This window comes from Hemitrygon akajei, chromosome 12 (assembly GCF_048418815.1).
Source record: "Hemitrygon akajei chromosome 12, sHemAka1.3, whole genome shotgun sequence".
In the NCBI taxonomy this organism is placed as follows: domain Eukaryota; kingdom Metazoa; phylum Chordata; class Chondrichthyes; order Myliobatiformes; family Dasyatidae; genus Hemitrygon; species Hemitrygon akajei.
In genome coordinates, this window is record NC_133135.1 from 14,131,461 (window position 1) to 14,152,657 (window position 21,197).

A 21,197-nucleotide genomic window follows, 5' to 3' on the forward strand; every position below is an offset into this window, starting at 1 on the left:
AAGAAGGCTGAAAGGACCAGACTATGTTGGTTTTAATACAGTGTGCTCCGAATTGCTTTTTTTCCAGTAGCTTAATGAAACAGTGAACACTCAAAGTGTGTAGGTTGATGTGATTTCCAGTTTTGAACCTTAATCCGCTACACCTGGGTAGTCTCAGTTACAAGGCTGATCATTTCTGGCTATCTAATAAAGATAAAAGAAATTGTGTTTAAAGCACATCCTCCCTGCTTTTCCTTTCTGTGTCTAGTTCCTCATCTCTAATTTCGGTTCTTTTTTCCGTCATTATATACCCCTTTCTGTAGCCAGTATGACTTTAAACACTTCGTTGAGATGGACCATTGGTCCTGTCACTCACCAGGGTCCCAGATGTCTTGTTATCAAGTTAGACTCCTGGCAATTCATGGTGCAAAAGAGTTTTGAGCCTTGAAGTGCAGGAAAGTAATAGGGTGTGCTGCCAGTTATTTCACCTCCAGCAAGATCTGGCCTATTTATCTTCACACTTTGTTCAGTGAGTACAGCACTAATGATGCCGAGCTGTCTGCCAGGCTTGGCGAAGTTATAATATGAACAGGACTGGACAGCTAAAAAGGAAGTTGGAATTTGAAATCTTTGTACCAAAGCTAAAACAATTAAGCTTGCTGTTTGCCTAGAGTCAATGCTTCTTTCAATTCACTGTGCTGCTCACCATTGTCAAATACAGCATTGCTTTTTGCACTAGACTGACCTGGCTGCAAAAAAAAAGCAACACAAGAGTTATTAAATTCCATTTTAGAAGCAGTTTTCTCTCTATCAAATGACTGTGTAGGGCAGGAACCTCTGCTGAGCCTTTTTGTTAATGAAGGAGATAAATTGTAATTAACTGCAAACTGGAACTGACCCAAGGGCCAAATGGCCTACTCCCAGCAGCATAGAATTTCTCCTTCCCTGTAACATGTGAGATTGGAAGGAAAATCCGAGACATCTTCAAGGAACGGTGCCGCAGAAAGGCAACATCTATTATGAAGGACCCACATTCCCCAGGACATGTCCTCTTCTCATTGTTCCCATCAGGTAGGAGGTACAGAAGCCTGAAGGCACACACTCAGCGATTCAGGAGCAGCTTCTACCCCCCTCTGCCATCTGATTCCTAAATGGACATTGAACTCCTGAACACAACACCACTTTTTAAAAAAAATTGTTTATGTATATGTGTGTGTATATATTAAATAGTTAAATTAAGAATGGTAGTACAAAACCTGATTCTGAAAAGTGAAAGTAGCCAACATTAAGGAATCAGAGGGCACCACTTTCTGTCACAGACAGAAGTTGCCTAATCCAGGATGACTGTGGGCCCTCAGCCACCTGCCCAGAACAGATTGGACCAACCCACAGAGCACAATTCATAAAGCTGACATCGTGGGTTGTTGGGTTACCAACGTAGGGTGGGGAAAGGAAGCCTGGAAATGATTTCAGCTGTTTCTGTGTCAAAGGAACTGCAGTGATTTTTGCAGCAGCGATAGTGATGATTTAATACACTGTGAGATCACTTTGCGTCCGAATGGATTGCTGGGTTTCTTACATTGCAACAGTAAAATGCTGTGAAGTGCTTCAATGATTGCAAAGTGATTGTTGACGTCCCATGGCGGGCACTATATAAATGCACATCTTTCTTTCTTGAACAGGTTCATCACTATTTCCAATTTTCATTATAGTAACTCATCCCTTTCTCTAATCAGTGGACAGTTCAAAGCAATATCTAATTTCCTCAGACTGGTTTTCGAAAAATAAATGCAAATTTCCCCCAGTGTTTTCTTTGTGAATATAAATATTAATATGTATAAAGGGCCATTAAGTGTATCATTCACACCATTTGGCTTCGGTGAAAATAGGAGCTTATCATTTTCTGCTCAATCAATGAACATTAATGAACACACACATCCTATGCCGGCAAAGCAGGAATATATCACTTAGGTTCAAGTCCCACCAGCAAAGACTGACTCCCATCTATCACTTCAAACATGTCAGATAATCAATTCATGCCAAGTCTCTTCATGGGAAAATAAGCCAGTATTTACTACACCATGAGATAGTACAAAGAACATAATGATGACCCTTTCAGAGACTTTATAACACATGTTCCAGAGACCCATTTTTCCTCACTTAATACCTGCCAATATACTTGATGTTGATTATCTCAGTCACCCTGGCGATGAATCCTGAATGTTACTGGGATTGTTTATTTTAAAGAATCAAGACTCAGCTTTACATCAATTCAAACTAGTTAATTGGACATGTTAGCTTCAAATTGTTTTGATAAAAACACAATCCATGGGATATAATCTATAAATCACAATGCAGCCTCAGATGAAGAAGGCTTTCGTTTATTTGTTCACATCTACACAGCACTTCAAACCATTTTGTTAAGATGTTGAATGAATTGCCTTTGTCTCTGTGTGGCCTGGCTCTTCTTATTCTTGCTTTCACCCTGTCCAACCTCTCTATTAACGATTTAATAACTACTTAATGACTTTTAGTAACTATTTAATAACTATTAACTATTTAATAGACATATATACACACACACACTTCTTGCAATTCAATTTTGTTTTCTCTTTACTTATTTAACATGTATTTCATTGTACTGCTGCTGTAAAGATAAAAGTTTTCAAGAATTATGTTGATATTAAACCCTGATTCTGATTCTTTTGCCCTCATCACTCACATTTTCTGCCCTCAGCAAATCCCACCACCTATCTTGCCCGTCTCACCCACCGCTCTCCAAGACATAGCTACCCTTCTTTGACTCAATCGCTTTAGGATCTAATCAGAAACTGTACAGGAAAGCTTTTTAGAATCGGGTTTAATATCACTGGCATATGTTGTGAAATTGGTTAACTTTGTGGCAGCAGTACAATGCAATATACAATAATAGAGATAAAAAAATTAATTACAGTAAATACATACATATGTAGTTAAATAAGCAGCGCAAAAAAAAAGTTAAAAAGTGGTGAGGTAGCATTCATGGGCACCACTTTTATGCTCTAACACTGAGCCCCTGAGGAGAGCTGCCGAAGAGACCTGCACGTCGGTCATCCCTGAGGCTGAAGTACGCAGGAGTTTCCAACGAGTGTACAGTCGCAAGGCCGCAGGACCGGACGGCATCCCAGGGCGGATACTCAGGATGTGCATGGCACAGCTGGCAGGTGTGTTTACAGACATTTTAAATCCCTCCCTCTCCCATTGTAGAGTGCCCTCCTGCTTCAAAACATTTACCATTGTCCCTGTACCTAAAAAGACCAAGGTAACATGCCTGAACGACTGGCGTCCTGTCGCACTCACTTTAATAATAAGCAAATGCTTGAGAGGCTTGGTAGGGATTACATCTGCAGCTTGTTACCATCCAATTTGGACCCCTTACAATTTGCCGACTGACACAACCGATCGACAGATGACGGAATAACCACAGCTCTACACACCGTCCTCATGCATCTGGAGAAGCAGCATGCTTAGGTGAGACTACAGTTCGGCATTCAACACCATAATTCCCTCCAGGCTCAACAAGAAGCTTGGAGACCTCGGCCTTCACCCTACCTTGTGTAGCTGCATCCTGGACTTCCTGTCAGATTGCCAGCAGGTGGTACGAGTGGGCTCCCTCAACTCTGCCCCTCTGACCCTCAACACTTTTATGTTGTGGTACTGTTTCCCAGATTGTAGCAGCTGGAACAGTTTGTGGTTGGGTTGACTCGGGTCCCCAATGATCCTTTTTAGATACCTGAATAGTGTCCTGAATAGTGGGAAGTTCATAAACGCCAGGACTAATAGGCTCCGGGACAGCTTCTTCCACCAGGCCATCAGACTAATTAATTCACACTGATACAATTGTATTTCTAAGTTATATTGACTGTCTTACTGTACATACTATTTATTATAAATTACTATAAATGGCACATTGCACATTTAGACAGATATGTAACGTAAAGATTTTTACTCCTCATGTATATGAAGGTTGCAAGTAATAAAATCAATTCAATTTAGATGATGAAATAGATGGCTTTGTTGCCAACTTTGCAGATAATACAAAGATTGGTGGAGGGGCAGGTAGTGTTGAGGAAACGGATAGGCTGCAGAAGGACTTAAGACAGTTTAGGAGAATGGGCAAGAAAGTGGCAAATGAAATACAATGTTGGAAAATGCATGGTCATGCGCTTTGGGAGTAGAAATAAATGTGTGGACTATTTTCTAAATGAGGAGAAATTCTAAAAATCTGAGATGCAAAAGGACTTGGGAGTCCTTGTGCAGAACAAGCTAAAGGTTAATTTGTAGGTAAAGTCAGTGGTAAGGAAGGCAAATGCAATGTTGGCATTTATTTCAAGAGATCTAGAATACAAGAGCAGGGATGTGATGCTGAGGCTTTATAAGGCATTGGTGAGGCCTCACCTTGAGTATTGTGAACAGTTTTGGGCTCCTCATCTAAGAAAAGATGTGCTGACATTGGAGAGGGTTCAGAGGAGGTTCACAAGAATGATTCCGGGAATGAAAGGTTTATCGGATGAGGAACATTTGATGGATCTGGGTCTGTACTCACTGGAATTTGGGAAGGTAGGGCAGGGATCTCATTGAAATCTTACTAATGTTGAAAGGACAAGACAGAGTAGATGAGGCAAGGATGTTTCCCATGGTGGGGGAGTCTAGGACAAGAGGGCACAGCCTCAGGATAGAGGAGTGTCCATTTAAAACAGAGATTGGAGAAATTTCTTTAGCCAGAGGGTGGTGAATTTGTGGAATTTGTTACCACAGGCAGCTGTGAAGGCCAAGTCGTTGGGTGTACTTAAGGCAGAGCTTGATAGGTTCTTGATTGGATGCGGCATCAAAGGTTACAGGGGGAAGGCTGGGGAGTATGCTGAGGAGGAGACAAAAGGATCAGCCATGATTGAATAGTGGAGCAGACTTGATGGGCCAAATAGCCTAATTCTGCTGCTATGTCTTATGGTCTTATGATTTACTATGGATGCTCATCTTTCATCCCATGACATATGGTCAGAATTAATGAATTGCGGGCATGCTGTGTTGGTGCTGGAAATATTGTAGGCTGCCCCCAGCACAATCACCAGGCTGTATTGGCCACTGGTGCAAACAACATTTTTTACTGTACATCTCAGTGTTTCAATGTACACGTGACAAATAAAACTCATCTCTGTCACTTTCATCTTCATTGCCATCAGTAATGTTGAGTGAGGACATTTTAAGATTCCTGATGGAGAGCTTGACTTTCTGGGAAGATACATAACTTTCTGTGATGCAAACAGATTTTATTTTTAACACTAAAATATTAGGTCACTTAATCTACTCAGTTTTCAAGAGTTGACACAAAGGTAAAAAAAAATCATAGGTATGCAATAACTTTTCCACACTCTTTGGGCAAAAATCAAATTTATTGGCCATTCTTTATAATTCTTGCATTTGTGAATCTCTGCAGAGGACACTAAACACCGGCAGGTGAAAATAACATTGGCCAGACTGTTAATGGAGGCAGGTTTGTACGACATGGAAGGATGTCGGGTTTCCTTTGGTGAACCCACTGAAATTTAACCACATCTTCATTTTCACCACGATTCAGTGAATTTAGTTCGATAACTCACTGTTGTTGAGAGGGGTTCAAATTCAGGATAATATGGCTGCTTATCATGTGCCGCTTGCACACCATCAGCTCTGCTCAAGCACGATTATAAGATACACACACAGAATGCTGGAGGGCTCAGCAAGTCTGGCAGCAGTTATGGAAATCAGCTCTGCTCAAGCACGATTATAAGATACACACACAGAATGCTGGAGGGCTCAGCAAGTCTGGCAGCAGTTATGGAAATGAACAAGTAATTGTCATTTCGGGTCCGGAAGGAGGGTCTTGGCCCGAAATGTCGACTGTTCATTCACTTCCACAGATGTTGGCCTGCTGGGTTCCTCCAGCACTTTCTGTGCATTCCTCTGGATTTCCAACATCAGCAAACTTTCTCATGCAAGATTTCCACACGTCTAATTTACTGCAAAATCAGGCCTTCGACTGTTCAGTTACTCTGATGTCCTTCGTAAATCTGCAATGTGACCTTGGTGTCGTGAGTGCAAGTTGAGACAAAAGATGCTGGAATCTGGAGCAAAACACAAAGTGCTGGAGAAATTCGTGGAGTTGCCTAGCATCTGTTTAGGGGAAGGAATTGTCAATGTTTTGGGCTGAAAGCTTAGTCCATAAGATATAGGAGCAGAATTAGGCCATTCAGCCCATTAAGTCTGCTCCTCTATTCCATTCCACTCAATCCCATACACCTGCCTTATTGCCATCTACTTTGATGCCCTAACTGATCAGAAAACTATCAACCTGCACCTTCAATATACCCACAGACTTGGCCTCCACTGCAGTCTGTGGTAGAGCATTCCACAAATTCACTCATCTGCCCTTTACCTCTGTTCTAAAAGGTTGCCCCACAATTTTGAGGCTGTGCCCTCTAGTTCTGAATACCCCACCATAGAAAACATCCTTTCCATAACCACCCTACCTAGTCCTTTCAACTTTTGGTAGGTTTCAATGAGATTCCTCCACATTCTTCTAAATTCCAAGGATTGCAGGCCCAAAGCTGCCAAATGCCCCTCATATGTTAACCCCATTCATTCCCAGAATCATCCTTCTGAAGCTCGTCTGGACTCTCTCCAATGACAGTACATCTTTTGAGATATGGGACCCAAAACTGTTGACAATACTCCAAGTGAGGTCCAAATAGTGTCCTATAAAGCCTCAGCATTATCTCCTATCGTTTATAATCTATTTCCCCTGAAATAAATGTCAACATTGCATTTGCCTTCTTTACTACAGACTCAACCTGTGAGTTAACCTTCAGGAATCTTGCACTAGGACCTCTAAGTCCCTCTGCACCTCTGATCCTTGAACCTTCTCCCCATTTAGATAACAGTCTGTACTATTGTTCCTTTTACCAAAATGCATTATCATATATTTCCCAACATTGTATACAATCTGCCATTCTTTTATACCCATCTTCCAATTTTTCTAAATCCTGCTGCAATCGCCTCGCTTCCTCAGCACTACCTACCATTCCACCTATCTTCATATCATCTGCAAACTTTCCCACAAAGCCATCAATTCCATTATCCAAATCATTGACAAACAATGTGAAAAGTAGCAGTCCCTATACTGACCCCTGAGGAACACCACCAGTCAGAGGCAGCAAACCAGAAAAGGCCCTTTTTATTCCCACTCACTGCCTCCTATCTGTCAGCCATTCCACAGTATAAATTCAATCAAGAGTTGGAATTACTTCTTTAGAAAGAGGTGATATAGGGTCAGAGAATATTGAATTTTTCTGGGTGGAGTTAAGAATCTGCAAGGGGAAAAAAAACATTATGGGAATCATATATAGGCCTCCAAATAGTAGCCAAGATATGGGGTTGACATTACAAAGGGAACTGGAAAAAGCAGGCTATTGCGGTAATGTCACAATTATAATGGGGGATTTAAATATGCAAGGGGATTGGGAAAATTAGGTTGGTGTTGGATTGCAAGAGAGGGAATTTCTCGAATGCTATGAGATGACTTTTTAGAGCAACTTGGACTTGAGCCTACTCGGGGAAAGGCTATCTTAGATTGGGTGTTATGTAATAACCTAGATCAAATTAAGGAGCTTGATGTAAAGAAACCCTTATGAGGCAGTGATCATAACATGATTGAATTCAAAATGCAATTTGAGAGAGAAGCAGAACGCACATGCATCACTACTGCAATGGAATAAAGGGAATTAGAGGCATGAGAAAGAAGGTAGTTGGATTGGAGGAGGGTACTGGCGGGGATGACAGCAGAGCAGATGTGGCTGAAGTTTCTGGGAATAGTTCACAAAGTGCAGGATAGATATATCCCACAGAAGAAGTTCTCAAATGGCAGAAGAAGGCCACTGTGGCTGACAAGAGAAAGTAAGGACTGCATAAAAGCCAAAACTAGCATGTAAGGTAGCAAAAGTGATTGGGAAGCTTTTAAAAGATGAAATAGGAGGGCAAACTAGCCAATAATATAAAGCAAGATACTAAAAGTTTTTTTCCAGTTATATAAAGGGTATAAGGGAGGTGAGAGTTGATATTGGACTACTGGAAAATGATGCTGGTGAGGTAGTAATGGGGGACAAAGAAATGGCAGATGAACTTAATGGGTACTTTGCATCAGTCTTCACTGTGGAAGACATTAGCAGTGTGCCAGAGGTCTGTGAGTGTCAGGGAGCAGGAGTGAATGTCATTGCTATTACAAAAGAAAAAGTGCTAGGTAAGCTGAAAGGTCTTAAGGTGGATAAGTCACCTGTCCCAGATGGACTACATCCCAGAGCCTGAGAGAGGTTGCTGAAGAGACAACAGATGCATTGGTTATGATCTTTCAAGAATCACTTGATTCTGGCCTGGTCCCGGAGGACTGGAAGATTGCAAAAGTCACTGCATTCTTTACGAAGGGAGGAAGGCAAAGGAAAGGAAATTATAGGCCAGTTAGCCTAACCTCAGTGGTTGGGAAAGTATTGGAATCTATTATTAAGGATGTGGTTTTGGGGTACTTGGAGACTAATGATAAAATAAGTCAAAGTCAGCATAGTTTCTGATAAGGGAAATCTTGCCTGACAAATCTGTTACAGTTCTTTGAGGAAGTAAAAAGGAGAGGCAGTGGAAGTCATTTACTTGGATTTTCAGAAGGTGTTTCATAAGGTGCCACACATGAAACTGCTTAACAAGATAAAATCCTATGGTGTTACAGGAAAGATACTGGCATGGATAGAAGAATGGCTGACAGACAGCAGGCAGCACATGGGACTAAAAGGGGCCTGGTTGGTTGCCGGTGACCAGTGGCGTTCCTCAGGGGTCAGTATTGGGACTGCTACTTTTGGCTTTGTTGGCAAAGTTTGCAGATGATATGAAGATAGGTGGAGGGATAGATTGTGCTGGGGAAGCAGTACAATTGCAGCAGGACTTAGACAATTTGGAAGAACAGGCAAAAAAGTGGCAGATGTATTAAAGCAAGGAAAGATTAGATTCCAAACTCCGTACCCTGCTAAACTGCGAGTGTTTTATGAAGATGGGATCCAACTGTATCAGACAGTGGAAGAGGTGACTACAGACATGATGGCTGGAGGATTGCCCGTCAGCGTGATCAAACCAAGGGAAAGCCTGGCTGAGCAGTTATCCCGCTCTGCTTGGGAAATCAAGAAAGCAGGGGATGGGAGGAGGGCGAGAAAAGTATATCAGGAAGAGACTGTGAGATTTCCAAAGTCAGCTCTCACCCCTTCCAGATGAGCCATACGGTTTGGCTAACTTTAAAAGTGTTGATAAGCTAAACGGAAGCAAAAAAAGACTGTGCTATACCTATCTTAAGAAATACTTATTATAATATGGATGTTATATTACTCAATTATTCTTTTTTATTCATTCATTCACTCCTTTTTCCCCACCTAAATGAGAATATATATATAGGAGGAATACACAGGGAAATCTTTTCTGTGTAATGGACATAGATTTGTTCACTTACTTTTACAGGTACTGCAATGGGGGACCCTCAACTCACAGGTAGGAGGGACTATCCCCCACAGCTAGACGTTTCTTCTAGCTCAACCCAAGGTCATCTACTAGAGACCTCAGCCTTGGAATCACACCTTTGTTGCCTTTTTTTAAATTATTTGCATTTCTTGGTTCTTATTTGTTCAGGGAGTAGATTGATTAAGTTTTATTCTGCTAATTTCAATGATATGTTGACAGATAAATACACATGGCTAAGGACAGAGTGAAATTCATTTCTTTTAATGTCAATGGGCTGTTAAATCCAATCAAACGTAGTAAAATTCTATCCAAAGTGAAAAAAGAACAAGTCCATGTAGTATATTTAGAGGAAACTCACTTAGGTGAAACAAAATCCTTACATAAGAAAGTTAATAAACTTTTTGAGCATGTTGGTTTAATTGATATATGGAGGGACCTCTCCCCAACAGAAGGGATTACACTCATTATTCTGCCCCCCATTCTGTATATACAAGAATAGACTATTTCATAACATTTGGAAAAGACAAAGACAAAATAAACACCTGTGGAATTGGGTCAATAGATGTAAGTGACCATGTACCTATATATTTATCTGTTGATTTTGACCTACAACCAAACAATACTATTTGGAAACTAAATTCAAGTCTGCTCAATGATCCCTACTTTAAGGAACAAATTAAAAAAGAAATTGGTCTCTACTTAGAATTCAATGATAATGGAGAGGTTTCACCTCCCATTCTATGGGATACTCTGAAGGCTATTTTAAGAGGGAAAATTATAGCAATATCTTCATATAAGAAAAAAAAGGAATAAAACATTGGAGGAATTACAAAATAGGCTGAGGGAACTAGAAAAAAAACACAAATTGAATTTGGCACAGGATACATTAGAGGAACTTAAAAAATTAGGAATGAAATTAATAGATCGGCTATGCAAGAAATCAGGAAAAATTTAATGTTTCTGAAACAGAGACATTATGAAAGTGGATCTAAGTCTATGAAAATACTGGTGTGGAAACTGAAAAAAAATAGTAGAAAATACAATTCATAGAATTAGGAATCCAAGAACAAAAATGATAAAAAATAAACTAAGTGAAATTCAAGAAGCTTTTGAAAACTCTATATTCCAAAATTCCAGGGGGAAGCATAACCCAAATTGACACCTTCCTGAATTCTCTAGTTACCCACTTTAAGCGAAGGACAAAATAGAAAGATGACTGCTGACATAACTGAAGTTGAACTAAATGCTGCAATTAGTAAGCTTAAATTAAGCAAGTCACCAGGATCAGATGGGTATACGGCAGAGTGGTACAAAGAAATTAAAAATGAGTTAATTCCTGTCTTACTCCCCATACTGAACCGGTCTCTACAAAAGGCACAAATGCCACCCAGCTGAAAGGAAGCGATAATCTCAGCTATACCGAAAGAAGGCAAGGATAAACTGGAATGTGGGTCATTTAGACCAATATCCATTCTTAATGTAGATTACAAAATATTTACCTCCATCATGGCTAAACGATTAGAAGAGTTTCTACCCATACTGATACATAACGATCAGACAGGTTTTATACAACAATGCTAAACACAAGACAATATATGAAGGACACTTCACATTATGGATCATATACAAAAAAATAAAATTGAAGCAATTGTGATAAGCGTGGATACTGAAAAGGCATTTGATTCGGTTAATTGGAATTTTCTTTACAGAGTTTTACATAGATTTGGTATCCTTAACACAATTATTAAAACTATACAGGCACTATATGACAACACTACTACTAGGATTAATATCAATGGATATTTATCAAATAGTTTTACCCTAGAAAGGGGCATGAGACAGGGTTGTGCATGGTCACCACTACTCTTCGCATTATATCTGGAACCATTAGCTCAATACATCAGACAAAATGAAGATATCAGGGGAATTACTATTAAAGGGACAGAGCATAAATTGGCTTGTTATGCAGATGACATTTTGATCTATCTAGGGCCACCAACATACTCTACCTAAATTGATGCAATTCTTTGAACAATATGGTCAGTTATCAGGATGCAAGATCAACATAGGTAAAACCCAAGTACTTTCCTAAAACTATAGCCCACCAAGAGAAATTGAAAGTAGATATCTCTGGGCATGGCAAACAGAGCCTTTCAAATATTTGGGCATCATTATGCCAAAAGATTTGGCAAAATTATCAGAATGCAATTATCAGCCTATATATAAAAAAATTAAGGAAGATATAACAAGGTGGAACCTAATTCCTTTTTTTTAGTCTCAGTTCAAGGACTGAATCTATTAAAATGAATTTACTCCCCAGACTATTATATCTCTTTCAGACCCTACCAATAGAGATTAATCAAAATCAATTCAATGAATGGAACAAAATGTTATCAAGATATTTTTGGCAAGGTAAAAGGCCCAGAGTTTGTCTCAAAACTTTGCAATTAGCCACGGAAAAGGGGGGATGGGGCCTACCTTCTCTCAGAGATTATTATTTTGCAGCACAGTTGAGAGCTGTGATATGTTGGTGCAACCCATCATATGATGCTCAATGGAAAAACATTGAGGAGGGGATACTTCCCATCCCCATACAGGCAGTTTTGGCTGATAACAAACTACAAAGGTACATAAATACTACTGATAACCCATGGGTGAAATGGACTCTTGAAATTTGGAAAACTATTATAAAAGAATATAAACTGGAAGGAGATATTGCAATTCTTAAATGGTGTGCATATGACTTGGATTTTATGCCAAATAAACTGGATGCTAGATTTAAGGACTAGACAGCTAAAGGAATAACAGTTCTTTTCAATATAATGAAAGAAGGAACACTGTTCAGTTTTGAAATGTTTTAAGAGAAACACTTATTAGAAAAACAAGACTTTTATCGGTATTTACAGATGTGACAATATGTTAATAGGACGGTTAAAGATGTAACCAAGGCAAGAACGTGTTTGATAGAGCTATTTAGAAAAGCATATAATTCAGATAACGGTAGTAGAATCATTTCAAGCGTGTATAAGGGTTTGTCAAATCTTAAAACACATTTGACTTCATGCATTAAAACAAAATGGGAGAAGGAAGGAGGGATAATTATATCTGAGGAAGAATGGACAATAATATGGAGGTATCAATGGAAGTGTACCAGTTCACAGAAATAGAGGGAGTTCAGATGGAAAAACTTGATAAGATTTTATTACATCCTCTCAGAAATCGCAGTATGATTGTAACCTCACTGTTTGCTGGAGAAATTGTGGAAATCAAAATGCAAATCCTTATCATATTTTCTGGGAATGCCCTATTATCAAAGAATATTGGAGTGGGTTACACAATGCCCTGCAAGACATCTTTAAATGTGAAATACCCTTAGAAAGTAAGAGCATATATTTTGGGTGTATACCTCAAGAATGGTTGACAAGAGATAGATAGATAGATAGATAGATAGATAGATAGATAGATAGATAGATAGATAGATAGATAGATAGATAGATAGATAGATAGATAGATAGATAGATAGATAGATAGATAGATAGATAGATAGATAGATAGATAGATAGATAGATAGATAGATAGATAGATAGATAGATAGATACTTTATTCATCCCCATGGGGAAATTCAACTTTTTTTCCAATGTCCCATACACTTGTTGTGGCAAAACGAATTACATACAATACTTAACTCAGTAAAAAATATGATATGCATCTAAATCACTATCTCAAAAAGCATTAATAATAGCTTTTAAAAAGTTCTTAAGTCCTGGCGGTAGATTTGTAAAGCCTAATGGCATTGGGGAGTATTGACCTCTTCATCCTGTCTGAGGAGTATTGCATCGATAGTAACCTGTCGCTGAAACTGCTTCTCTGTCTCTGGATGGTGCTATGTAGAGGATGTTCAGAGTTATCCATAATTGACCGTAGCCTACTCAGCGCCCTTCGCTCAGCTACCGATGTTAAACCCTCCAGTACTTTGCCCACGACAGAGCCCGCCTTCCTTACCAGCTTATGAATATACTGCTGGTGGCTGGTAAAAAGACTCTTACCAGGAAATGGTTATCACAGGAGAGCCCAACCTTAAATGCATGGATGCAAATTACAATGCAGAGAATTACAGAGAAGAGTACCCAGACAGTGGAAAACATCCTGTATTGTCCTGGTACCGAAGAAACCACAACCAAAGGAGTTGAATGACTTCAGACCTGTTGCCTTGACATCGCACGTGATGAAGACCATGGAGCGGCTGATAATACAGAATCTGAGGCCACAAACCAGGCACGCCCGGGATCCTCTTCAGTTTGCGTATAAGGAGAAGGTGGGAGTGGAGGATGCTATCACGTATTTGCTGCACAAATCCCTCTCTCACCTAGATGGGGTCAGTGGTGCTGTGAGGATTACATTCCTGGACTTCTCTAGTGCCTTTAACACCATCCAGCCCAAGATCTTAAGGCACAAACTAACGGAGATGGGAGTAGACTCTCACATGGTGGATTGGATAGTGGACTACTTGACAGATAGACCTCAGTATGTGCAGTTGGGAGACTGTAGGTCTGACACGGTGGTCAGCAGCACAGGAGCGCCACAGGGGACCGTGCTCTCTCCGGTCCTGTTCACCCTGTACACATCAGACTTCCAATATAACTCGGAGTCCTGCCATGTGCAGAAGTTCGCCTACAACACGGCCATAGTGGGGTGTGTCAGGAATGGACAGGAGGAGGAGTATAGGAAACTGATACAGGACTTTGTGATATGGTGCAACTCAAACTACCTGCGTCTCAATATCACCAAGACCAAGGAGATGGTGGTGGACTTTAGGAGATCTAGGCCTCATATGGAGCCAGTGATCATTAATGGAGAATGTGCGGAGCAGGTTAAGACCTACAAGTATCTGGGAGTACAGTTAGACGAGAAGCTAGACTGGACTGCCAACACAGATGCCTTGTGCAGGAAGGCACAGAGTTGACTGTACTTCCTTAGAAGGTTGGCGTCATTCAATGTCTGTAGTGAGATGCTGAAGATGTTCTATAGGTCAGTTGTGGAGAGCGCCCTCTTCTTTGTGATGGCGTGTTGGGGAGGCAGCATTAAGAAGAGGGACGCCTCACGTCTTAATAAGCTGGTAAGGAAGGCGGGCTCTGTCGTGGGCAAAGTACTGGAGAGTATAACATCGGTAGCTGAGCGAAGGGCGCTGAGTAGGCTACGGTCAATTATGGAAAACCCTGAACATCCTCTACATAGCACCATCCAGAGACAGAGAAGCAGTTTCAGCGACAGGTTGCTATCGATGCAATGCTCCTCAGACAGGATGAAGAGGTCAATACTCCCCAATGCTATTAGGCTTTACAATTCAACCGCCAGGAGTAAGATATGTTAAAGTGCCGGGGTTGATTGTATTTAATGTATTTAAGTAAACTACTTAAGAACTTTTTAAAGCTATTATTAATGCTTTTTGAGAGAGTGATTTAGATGCATATCATATTTTTACTGAGTTAAGTATTGTATGTAATTAGTTTTGCTACAACAAGTGTATGGGACATTGGAAAAAATGTTGAATTTCCCCATGGGGATGAATAAAGTATCTATCTATCTATCTACATTGACAAAATGGAGAAGATAACAGCACCTGTTAATCATAAGTTAGAACAATTTGAATCATACTGGGAAAAATGGTTTAACTACAAAACACCACATAGGTCTGATTTTATGCTCAGAAATCAATGAATATGTTCTAAAAAAAAAATCACTCCCTTCTTGTACATAGTTTTCTCCTTTCGCTTGTTCTTTCTTTCCCCTCTTTTCTATAAGTATATACCTCAGATAAGTATTATGCAAAAATTTGTGACAAATATGATTATATGATATATATGTACAATATCTGAAATACATCTTATGGAAATGTTTGTTTAATGATGAACTTCAATAAAAAGTAAATTACAAAAAAAAAGTGGCAGACGGAATACAGTGTTGGAAAATATATGATAATGCTTTTTTGTAGAATAATGAGGAATAGTATTGAAATAGGGAGAAGGTTCAAACATCAGAGGTGCAGAGGGACTTAGGAGTCCTCATGCAAGACTCCAAGAAGGTTAATTTACAGGTTGAGTCTGTGGTAAAGAAGGCAAATACAATGTTGCCATTTATTTTAAAGGGAATAGAATATAAAAACAAGGGGATAATGCTGAGCCTTTATACGGCAGTAGTCAGGTCGCACTTGGAGTATTGTCAACAGTTCTCAGAAAAGATCAGCTGTCATTGGAAATAGTCCAGAGGAGGATCACGAGGATGATTCCAGGAATGAAGGGGCTAACATAAGAGGAGCATTTGTCAGCTTTGGGCTGGAACTCCTTGGAATTTAGAAGAATGCAGCATTGAAGCTTACTGAATGTTGAAAGGACTAGATAGAGTGGATATGGAAAGGATAGTTCCAGTGGTGGTGGTACCCAGAACTAGAGGGTACAGCCTCAAAATTGAGGGGCGACCTCTTAGGACAGAGGTAATGAAGAATTTTTTAGCAAGAGAGTAGTGAATCTGTGGAATGCTCTGCCACAGACTGCGATGGAGGCCAAGTCCATGGGTATATTTAAGGCGGAAGGTGATTGTTTCCTGATCAGACAGGTCATAAAAGTTTATGGCGAGAAGGCAGGTGCATAGAGTTGAGTGGGATCTAGGATCAGCCATGATGGAATGTCAACGTAGAATTAATGGACTGAATGGCCCAATTCTGCTCGTATGTCCTATGACCTTGTGGTCTCTTACCAACAGAGCCACACTACCACCTATACCTTCCTGCCTGTCTTTTCAATACAAAGTATATCCTTTGATGTTAAGCTCCCAAACATGGTCTTCTTTCAGCCAGGACTCAGTGATACCTACAACATCATACCAACCAATCTCTAATTGCGCCATGTTAGTCCATCTTATTCTGAATGCCAAATATATTTAAATAGATCACCTTCAGTCCTGCATTCTTCACCCTTTTGAATTTTGCCTCTGTGGAACTCTCTGTTCCAGGCAATCCAGGCAGCTTGTTGAATATATCCGCAAAAAAAATGTGAAAAGTTGCTGTAAGTGCGCTATTTCTTTTTTTTCTTTTTCTCTGCAATGTCCACTTTGTTAGCTTCTTCAATTACTAATGGCCTTGCAAATGAAGGGTCTCAGATTCAGATTATCATACATTCATTGAAAAATACAGTGAAATTTGTCATTTGTATTAACAACCAACAACCCAAGGATCTAAGGATGGTCCGGGGTTACCACACATTCCAGTGTCAACATACCATGCCCCTATGTTCAGCAGAGCACACAAGCAAAAACAACAACAGCAAAATGTGCCCCTTTATCTCCTTTGGTATTGACCCTGGAATTGTCGATGGCAACCAATGAAGACCCTAAATTCCAAGCCTCATACTCCAGACTCGCCAATGACCAGGACCCCGAACTTTAGGCCTCAAACTCCAGTCTCACCATCTAGAGTATCTAGGGGGTCGCTTGTCCTCATGCCTCCTGCCCTCACAGAATTCCTTTCCCAGAATATGCTTCACTGTCGACTCAGTGACCTGGTTGGTGGGTGGGATGGTAGACCATCAGTCCTCATCGTCATTGATCATCTGGCCCGACATCCGACCACAAATGCCCTTTACCACATATCCGCATCGTTGGCCTCTGAATATGGAAGTGCAGAGCAGAGGACTGGTCTCCGGCCTGATTTCTAATTTCCCACAATCCCTGTCCCTAAACCCTAACCTGACCCATAATCCACTCTCTGTCCCCAAACTCATCCTCCTGAAACTAAAAGAGACAACTAAATCTGAGACACAATGTCGATGGAGACTGTAGCTCAGCGCCATCTTGATTTCAAAACGTCAACTGTTTATTTCTCTCCATAGATGCTGCCTGACCCTCTGAGTTTCTCCAGCACTTTTGTGCATAGCACTAAGGCCAGGGTGGTTGCATTTACTGATCCATGTTCAGCTCTTTATGATTTGATTTGATTGAGATGAAAGCCTCCTTGTTTCTTTGATGCAATAATACCCTTTGAGAAGCATACAGTATGTCTCTCTAAATAAACTATAATAAACCATCACAAAATGCAGGAGGAACTCAGCAGGTCAGGCAGCATCTGTGGAGGGAAATAAATAGCTGACAAAAAGCAAACTATATATTCCTCTCCATAGATGCTGCCTGACCTGCTGAGTTCCTCCAACAGTTTGTGTGGTATGTGTTCTGCTCTGGATTTCCAGCATCTGCAGAATCTCTCAAGTCTATAAATATCTATCGTCCTCTGATTTCCAGATTGGGCCAATGAACAATAAACTGTTCCCTCCCCTTCCCCCTTCCTTTTCAGTCATGAAGAAGCATCTTGGTCCTAAACATTGACTGTTTATTCATTTCCCTAGATGCTGTCTGACCTGCTGAGTTCCTCCAGCGTTTTGTGTGTGTTTCATTAATAAAGTGCCTGATTTCCACTTTAAATATTAATCAGGGTTAATTTATCCTGTTTTGTCTTTAAATTGTAGAAGTCACCTGAATGGACACTGTAAGCTTCTTTTGTCAGTGAACGGCTTCTATTCTGTACATTGTGGAGCTTGACTGAATTTATAGCAAATCGATAGTAAGGGGGAGGTAATCAGGAGAATAGCAAAGAATAGATCACAAGTCAATGCTATCACCTTTTATATCTCATTCTATTCAATACAAAAATGCATTATAGACCATAGCACTATTGGAAAAGAGCTTCAGGAGTTTGTATTGTGACAAAGCCAATAACAATTTAGCTTCCTTTAATTTTTCAGTCATACCAGGAACTCAAGCACAGAGATCCAGGCTGTTACTTTGGTACAGTACTGAGGCAATGTCAGGGGGTGGGAGGAGGGGAAAGGAGAAGTTCAATTGCATCTGAGTGAGCCCATGGTCACTCCTTCATTCCTCCTTCCTGTCCAGCCCTGATAAAGGGGCTCGGCCTGAAATGACAACTGTTTAATCCTTTCTATAGATCGGGAACCCTTGCTTAATGGTATTGGTCCATGGCATAAGAAAGGCTTGGAATCCTTGCCACACATGCTGCCTGACCTGCTGAGTTCCTCTAACATTTTGTATGTGCTACCCTGGATTTCCGGCATCTGCAGAATCTCTTGTGTTTATTGTTAAACTGAATCAGTGAGTAAGCTTTTCCAAGAAACATTTAATTAAGGTGCTGTCTGCTTTCTACATGATCTTTTGGAGATACTTTAACAAAGAGAAAGGAAGTTCCCCAGGTGCTCTGCCAAAACAATACCCAAACACAAATTATCTGCTTTGTGCGAGTTCATTACAGATCATTTATAACATAAATTATATTGCAGAGATGCCTGACTGAGCTGGTAAATGTACTCTGTTATTGCAAGGCTTTCCTCTTATGAAAGGAGGCATCTGAGATAATAACCTGGTTTCATATGTCAGAGGTAAACGTGGAAAATTAAACTGTGAGTGGGGAAAAGAGACAGAGATTTAACGTAAAAATGGATCAATTTAAGACTGATCATCACAAAGTTATTTATATAATGAACTGAGTCACATGGCACAGAAACAGGACCTATAGTTCATCAAGTCCCAGAAAGGTGGACAAAAGGCTGGAATTGCCTGAGATATTATAAACCAGGAAATGCGAATGTGGCATGGAATAAAATGTGTGATTTCAATAAATATATATATCTGGCATGTTTTTGTTATCAAAACACAAATCCTTAGAATTGCATAGCAATGTGATACAATGAAGGATACACTGCACGACAAGACAAGAAAAACAGAGAAATCTCATAAGAGGCTTATGGTTAGGTTTTAATTCAAATTCTGTGCACAGTTCTGGGCCACAAGAAAGATGTAAGGGCCTGAAAATGGTTGAAGGACATGGACCAGGACGTTACCAGAAGTGAGGGGCTGTCATGAAGAGTATGTGATAACGGTGGGTCGGTTCTTGTTGGAACAGAGGAGGAGAAGACTTAATACAAGAGGTTTTATTAACAAAAGGGAAAAGCTGCTCACTTTGTTGATAAATTCTTTAGTAATAAATGTACTTTGTTAATTCAAATTCAAAGGGGAAAAGCTGCTCCTCTTGTTGAGTGAATTAATAATCATAGGCTATACAAAATCATTAGAATGTGATCTTTAAAGGGATATATCTTTCACTCAGAGACTTTTTGGGATCTAGATCACTCAGGCCCAAGAGGTCTTGGAGGAAACACACACACATGCAATATCAATCTCTGCGGTGGTCCTATAAATAGAGTCAGGTGAAGGGATAAAGATGAAACATTAGCTTTATTTGTCACGTGCATATCAAAACATTGAAATATACAGTGAAATGCATTGTTTTTGCTTCAATGATCACCACAGTCCAAGATGTGCTGGAGGCAAGTGTTGCCATGGTTCCAGCACATAACTAGCATGCCCACAACTTACTAACTGTAACTTGATGTCTCTGGAATGTAGGAGGAAACCAGAGCACACAGAGGAAACCCAATCGGCCATGGTGGAAATGTACAATCCTCAGTTTACAGCTGGTGCTATAGAATTTTACACTAACCACTATGCTGCCCTATGGACTGTGGCAGAGTTTTATGCACTGAGCATCCCTCCGGACGCTGAGAACATCCTGCCTCTCCATTCAAACATTGCTATCATATGGTGGTTTACACTCTCCTCCAAAGGTACCAACTTTCTAGTACTGCTTTGGAGCCTCAACCTACATCTGTTGCTCAAATCGCTGTAGTGGGATGTCGTGACCACCCCTGCCCTCCCAGAAAGGCAGCTGACATTGAGACATGATGCACAGTAGAAAAGTAAAAAAAACTTTTATTCTTTGGTTTTTGAACTTGGAATGTGGCACTGTCACCCTAGTAATTGTGTGGTAAAGTTATAAATAAGAATATTTTATCATTAGTGTGGAGAGTAAGAGAGGAGGAGAAAAAAAATCTTTAAAATGCGGGTGGGAAAACTGGTTCAGGAACCTCTGCTTTGAGGATAAATTGGATGAACGAAGATGAGTCAAGGGACTGCAGTGTCCATGTTCTGAATTTCCTCCATATTAACAAATATCACAACATATGCCAGTGATAATAAACCGGATTCTAATCAGTGACTCTATATTCTTAATTCTGCTTCTTTTCCTCTTTTGTGCTACCTCATTGTACTTATGTGTGGGACGATCTGTCTGGTTGGCATGCAGACAAATGCTTTCCACTTTATCATAAACCATGTGACAGTAATAAACCAATTACCATGAGGCCAAAAAGAGATAGGAGCAAAATTAGACCATTCAGCTCATTGAGTCTGCCTCACCATTCAGTCATGGCTGAACTTTTTAAACTTCATTCGCCCATCTATCCTTGTAAAGCTTAACCTGTTACCAATCAAGAGCCTTAAAGAGACACAGTGACTTAGCCTCCACAAAGCTCCATGGCAAGAAATTCCACAGATTCACCACCCTCTGGCTAAAGAAATTTCATTTCATTGTTAATTTCCCCTCCTCATCTCAGTTTTAATGGAACATCCTTTGCCCTGAGGCTGCACCCACAGATCTTAGACTCTCCTACCAATGGAAACATCTTTTCAATATTGAAACCTTTCTGTATCTGGTAGTTTTCAATGAGATTCCCCCTCATCCTTCTGAATTCCAT

General features: G+C 40.2%; 1 protein-coding gene across 2 annotated transcripts in view; it reads right to left on the bottom strand.

Annotated features, from left to right (window-relative positions):
• Nucleotides 1–21,197, bottom strand: part of st6galnac3 (ST6 (alpha-N-acetyl-neuraminyl-2,3-beta-galactosyl-1,3)-N-acetylgalactosaminide alpha-2,6-sialyltransferase 3) — a 299,917-nt gene that overhangs the window by 253,418 nt on the left and 25,302 nt on the right. The window lies entirely within an intron of this gene.